Source organism: Citrus sinensis, chromosome 9, assembly GCF_022201045.2.
Source record: "Citrus sinensis cultivar Valencia sweet orange chromosome 9, DVS_A1.0, whole genome shotgun sequence".
NCBI classification, from domain to species: domain Eukaryota; kingdom Viridiplantae; phylum Streptophyta; class Magnoliopsida; order Sapindales; family Rutaceae; genus Citrus; species Citrus sinensis.
In genome coordinates, this window is record NC_068564.1 from 21,632,618 (window position 1) to 21,639,691 (window position 7,074).

The following is a 7,074-nucleotide window of genomic DNA, read 5'->3' on the forward strand; positions in this document are numbered from 1 at the left end:
ACTGCAATTTTATTCATTATGTAGTACATAAAGTACATAGAGTTGTTCATATTTTTTTTAAAAAAATAGACAAGATTTTATTCTATCAATGTGAGAAAGTACAAAAAAAATTAAAATATTAAATTTGATTTTCACTTCTTCTCTCCAATTCAATTTAATCATTGACAGCAAAATAGACTAGCCTGGATCTCAAATTTGATTTTCATTAACACATTAGTGATTAATGTACAATTAAAATGATGACCGACTATTAGAAAATTAAGTAAATCAATTAATTTTCCCTTTTTTTATTTTTAGCAGTCGGCATGAAAGGACCATCATTAACAATTTCCCAAATCTCATAATCTAGAGCTTGCAAGTAAATTCTCATCCTAATTTTCCAATATTGGTAATCGTTTCCATCAAAATATGGTGGTCTTGTGGTGGACTGTCCTTCCCTAAATGTATAATCAATATTATGGATATATAAATGTTAACAAGTCTCTCAATAGACCTATTGTTTTTAGTTTTTAGAAATTGTTTACTTGCAAAGAACTGATTGTTGTGCTGTACAAACAAGTAAATACAACATCCTTATATATAATAATTATTTTATTCCTTAGATATGAATCCTCTTGAAAAAGAATATATCTTAAAAAATTCTTATTGAAAAAAGAGACATTTTCTAATAAGTTTAAGAGACAACACGAAGTCCATAAAGACGGAAGAAAGAGAAAGGATCACGGCAATGGTATTTATTTCATAAATGCTTGAAAAGCTGTATTTCTCCTTAGGAGTGTTGTGCCATGTGGGTTTTTTTAAAAAATTTAAATAGACCCTATTTGGCCCTGAATATTTTCTAACGGTTTCGTTCTCTCTCACTATTTCATTTCTTACCTCTAATACAAAGGATTTTGATAAAAATAAATCATTCAAAAGGTGCATTGTCAAGTGATGGATAAGGTATGTTTGAAATGCAACCTTTTTATATGCTTAAGGTTTGATTTGATTTCATTACAAGTATAATTACTAATGATTTATGAGTTTTAATAGTATATTATTCATTTTTGTGCTTGCACACACACTATTGCATAAAATATAGGGATTTAAGACTCAATTTAAGTTATGAGTGATTGAAAAATCAGTCTAGGAAGAAGTCTAGTACAAAGTTGGGTAAGTCGAGAATTTAGTCGAGTGAGAAGTGAAAGAGATGAGGAAGTCAAGTATTTGGTCAAGTAGGAAGTCTAGTAGGTATATTAAATGAGTCAAGTAAAAGTCGAGTAAATTTTTTAAACAAGTCCAGTAAGAGTTATGTAATTTTCAAAGAGGTCGAGTACGATGTCGAGTAAGTCCAATATTTAGTTAAGTACGAAGTGAAGGAGATGAGTACGTCGTGTATCTAATTGAGTAGGAGGTCGAGTAAGTATATTGAATGAGTCAAATATTAATAATTTTGAAGATAAATGAAGTCGAGTATTAAAAATTTTTAAATTGAGTAAAAGTCAAGTAAATATTTTGAACAAGTCAGGTAATAGTTATGCTAATTTTTAAAGAAGTCGGGTTTGAAGTCGGGTAAGTCGAGTATTCAATCCAGTAAGAAGTGAAGTAAGTGAGTCAAGTCGAGTATTTAGTTGAGAAGGAAGTCGAGTAAGCTTTTGAACACGTCGAGTAGGAGACGAGTGATAATGTTGAGTAAGAAGTTATTTGATCAAGTCGAGTAAGTATATTGAATGAGCCAAGTATTAAGTCTATCAATATGTAAAACAAATCCAGTAAAAGTTGAGTAAATTTTTTGAACAAGTTAAATAACAGTTATGTTATTTTTTAAAGAAGTCGAGTACTAAGTCGGGTAAGTCGAGCAAGTAGTGAAGCAAGGAAGTTGAGTAAGTCTAGTAGGAAGTTGAGTAATTTTTTAAACAAGTCAAGTAAACGTCAAATATTATTTTCACTTCTTTTGACCTTCCCCGACTTTGTGATTTAGGGAAATAATTCAATTTTGTTATGATTTTATTGAGGTTATTTTGTACTTATATATATATATATATATATATATATATTTAAAATTAAAGATTTTAATGGTTTAAGGTATATTTTGGGTATTTTGGGGGAAATGGCCCACGCAATTCCCTCGTGCCATTTTCGCTTTTATGACCACCAGGAATGGTGAAAGCTGTTGTTAAGGCTAATGTTGCAATGAGTGCAAGCACTACCAAATTGATGCTCTCGTATCCTTGAAATCATTTTCAGGATCATCAGGGTATTTCTTTCACAATACAAATGGCTCTGGTCTCTTATGAGTATAACACCATCTGAATACTGTCCTCTGCCTACATCTTTGGACTTTTTTGGATTTCTTCCTGAAATTTACATATGAAAATTAATTAATTGCATAAACTAGAAAAAAGAAAAAGAAAAACAATTAGTAAAGTATTGAAAAAGAAAAGAGGCATATTTCAACATGTTTCAACACTGACGTTTTGCTTCTTGACAGTGCATTCATTAGCAAAAGCCGTTGTAATCATATAAACATTGAATCAGGGGTGGCTTTAGGTATAGGCGAACAAGGCCGTCGCCTAAGGCCTCATATTTTAAGAAAGCCTCATTTTTTGAGTATTTCTTTAATAATTCTCTAATTAATAAAATATTTTTAATACGTATTTCAAGAAATCAAAAAGTTTATTAGATATCTCTCTATTCTTAATTATTCTATAATGAAGAATTATTTTTTATAAAAAATCTACATTTGGGAACCTTAATTTTAAAGAAATATAATTAATAGTATTCTTTAACCTTCATTCCTTTTCAATTATTCAATATTAGCATATTTGACTTTTAATATTTCTTTTAATGTCTATTAAAAACCTCATAATCTCAAGAATTAGTAAATGAAAAAAATTTCTTGTTCTCTTCTCTACAAATAAAATTATTATATTCATTGGTTCATTTAAAATACTTAGTTTCTTAAAATATAAAGTCCATTTTTATTTTTGAACATCAACTCATCATTTTAAAATTTTTATATTCTATCATTCTAAATATTCTATTTGAAAATAAAATTGTTTTTATTTATTTGTTTGTTTGTTTTTAATGGTTTTAATGGAATAAAAAAATCAATCTTCTTGACTATTTTTTAGATTTTATTTTTTAAACTTTTGATTTTTTTATTATTGTTGAAATTCAAGAATTAAAGATGAAATAAATTCTTTTTATATGTCTTTGAGTATTAAAATTATAAAATAATAGAGGTCTCATAAAAAAATTTCGCCTAAGGCCCCTCAAACTCTAAAGCCGGCCCTGCATCGAATTCATATGGATGGACAGTAGCAAGCACAGGAGTGCTTCCCTTGGCATCCCCCTCATTTGTAAGACTCTCGCTAACGGATTATTTTCAAGAAGATTTCTTAATCCTTCAACTTTAAAACTAAGCACAGCCTAATGAAGAAAATTCCATTACATGTTGTCGACCAGTTCGTAACATTCTGGATTTTGGGAAATAATTGCTTTAACTATTTTGGCATGCCCTCATTCCGCTGCAAAATAAAGAACTATCATCTTTTGACCTTGGTCAACCATCTTTGACGCAGATTGATCAATTTCTAAAGGCGCACTCATCAAGTGCTTTGCCTGATATGCTGCGTATTAAACGGATTTCCACCCCTATTGGTCTGTTTCTTTGATCAGACTCTTCTTTTTCTCAAGTAATTTTTGTAACGCAGCATCAACTGAGATGACAGAAGATAAATCAAATAATATTGAAACGTTTTAATATAAGTATATATTTTGAAATGACCCAAATTTAGGGGTTACTTACTTGGAAATATGAATCAAAATATATTTTTTTTAATTCCCAATCTGGCAAAACAGCGACAAAACAGCGATTAACAACAACGGCTTTAGAACAGTAACCTTGTTATTTAACAAAAAAAGTTATATACGCTTTACCCCGAGGCTGCAACCAGAAACCAAACAGTTGCTTCTTACAACAGAAAAGTTGTTACCCAACCAGACTTTTAGAAATCTCATCATGTGTGCAAAGCACTCCTAAAGAGCAATTTTCATAACTCTAAAGAAGATGCACTCCAAGTAAAAAAGTTTAGAATAACAAAATAAATAAATTAATGAAGAAAGATGAGAAGGAATATTGAGCATTATTTAAAAGAAATGAACTATTTAAGGACTAATCACAGAGAACCACCTTCGACCACATCTTAACCTCATAAAGAATAAGTAAAAGTTAAAAATATTTTAATTGATACCTTAAGGTTTGAATTAATAACAGATTTACCATAAAAATTTATCTTATTAACGTGAGATTCATTGGTGGGGTGCATGTTATTTTTTCTATTTGATTCGCTATAAAGGCTCTACATATATCCTTTAAAAAGAAAAACCCGTGCAACTTTATTCCTAAGTCAATTTGATTTGGTCATCTACATTGCTTGCTTAACTTGAATTTATCATCTATATGTCACCAATAAATCAGACTCAAATTCAAATCACATGTAAATTTGATTTATTCAATTTTAATTTGTAAATAATTCAAACATATAGGGATGGTAATGGGGAGGGAAAGGAAGGGAACTGATATACCCGTATGTATCCCGATATTCTACATATGAGATATGTCCTGGGCCCCTCCCGTCCCCGTCAAAATTGCTTTAGGAGAGGGGATGAGCATCCCCAAACAATAACAAGGAATCCCCAAAGGTTCTCGATCCTTGAATAGTTAATACATTTTTACTTTCTGAACTTAATTTAATCATATTAACCTAAAAATGTATAAAATAAAATGAGTATGATCATGAATGGGTCTTATTTCATTTTAATTCATCAAACTTTTGGTATATATAATATTCAAATAATGCTTTTCAAAACAAAATTCAAATAATGTTATTTGTATACAATATTGAGGTGAGCACTGTCCATGAGTAATGATACCTCTTGAACACTGACTATGGCAAGATAAACACTGTGAGCAAGGCTATTGACTAACAACGTGACGAGTTGGGCTGCTCGGCCGCCAAAGACGCAACATGCTACTAGGCTATGATGAGATGAGAACGAGATAGGTGCTGACCTTAACGTTGTGAGAGAGTGGCTTAGGGTTTGGTTTGTGGATTGTGGACCTGTAAGGTTGTGGCCTTTAGGCTGTGGTTTATTTTAAATTATATTAAAGTATTTATATTAACTAATATTTATATTATTTGTATAAATATTTTGATATTTGTTATTTACAATAATATTTAATATTGTACAATTTAAATTTTCTTATTTATTTACTAATTATTCTAGAAAAATTAAATAAAAATAAAAAAATGGGGAAATGGGGAGGAGGTTGGGATTCCACCTCATCCCCATCCCTTCATCGAAAAAGAAATTGGGTAATCCCGCTGAATGGGGAAAATACCCCAAGAACCTTGTCCTGATGAGGATTTCTATCATCCCTACAAACACGACTAAATCAAACCAAATACAAAAAAAAAAAAAAAACTTTGGATATTATTATCTGAGCAAGGATATTTAGACAAAAAAAATTAGACAAAAAGCTAACAAAGATTGAGAAAAACAACTGTGAAACGGGCCTGCTTTAGTCACTTATTTTTTAAAACGGTGAAACGAGCCTGTTTAACGGTTATTTTTATCAAATTTTTGTTAGTGTTTTGTTAGCATTTAGCTCTTTATCATTTTTGTTATGTCTTGAAATACTAATTTATATCAAGCAATATATCCTAAATAAATTACTGACGGATGTACAATTTGTTAATGAATTTTTAATGGTGCATTACTTAAACATTATTGACATAATCTATTAAAAAAAGATATAATATTGAAATTGGTATATAGTTAAACCTACTGAAATAAAATTTCATTACTGTAGCATGTAAAGCCGTCTTTCCGTTCGGGCCTTCATATGGGACACTGATGTGTACTTTTCTAGCAATCCAAGCACCGTCTCATCAGATGCTCTCTCGACAGCCACGTAGAGTGCCATTTGGCCGTAATTATTTGCAGAATATGGACAATCAAGGTCTTCTCTCAGTATTTTCGCTACATCGACATTTTTCTGGAACCCTGCCTCGTGGAGTGCTGTATTCTTCTCATTATTAGTCATCCTAATCATCTACCTAGCAGCTCCTACCCTCCTCTCTAGCTCCTATCTTGTTCTCTAGCTTTTCGTTTTCATGTTGAGGTAATTTTGCCCTTTCAATAAAAACACTCGCTATGTAGAACGGCCGAATTTTGCCGAGCGTTAGTTGGAATATCGTCTTTCGCATTAACTTGTAGTAGCAGTGACGACATGTCTCAAGTATTTCTTTTACGAACTCAGTTGACACGTTTTCTCTTTTTCGAGATATGATGTTGATTTACAGGATTATGTTCTCGGCCTTTGTCGTTAACGGGCTCTCAATTACCTCTTTTACCATATCTTTGAAGGGTTCCAAATTTCTCACAGCTGTAGCTTTGGAAAAATTTGGGTCCATTTGCGACTGATTGATCTTGCCATTACTGTCCAATTACGGAGTTTCCTCAAATCTCAGTGCAAATAGAAGTCATGTCGGCTAAATTGATCTATCAGATAAGGTTTATAGTATCGCAGATGCACACTATATTTTCTTTTAAAGTGAAGAAAAAGAGAAGTAATAATTCATTGAATTTGAAAGCATGCATTTGGCGTTTTATTTTAGAGTAATTAATTTCAATTAAAAATGACTTTGTTAAAAGTATTTGAAAACGTGACCTATAGTATAATTTTAATTGATCAAATCTCACGAGTAAGATCAAGAGACTTACACCTAAAGTATAATGATAAGTATTGGCATTTGCCTTCCACGCTTCATCATGGTTCAAAAATTGCCTTTTGGGCCATGGAGCGCCTTATCTGATTGTTTCGAACGATCTTTAGAGTTAGAAAAGAGTCCAAGTCAGATGCACATAATCGTGTGAAGCTGTCAAGCAATAACTTTGGACACAAAGCAAGAATCTGTATTCAGGGAAGGAGATCAACAAGATAGTAAATATGAGAAGAATAATCTCATGAAAATATTGTATAATTAAATGGTGATTCTTGCCATATAAACACTTACCATGTGAAGT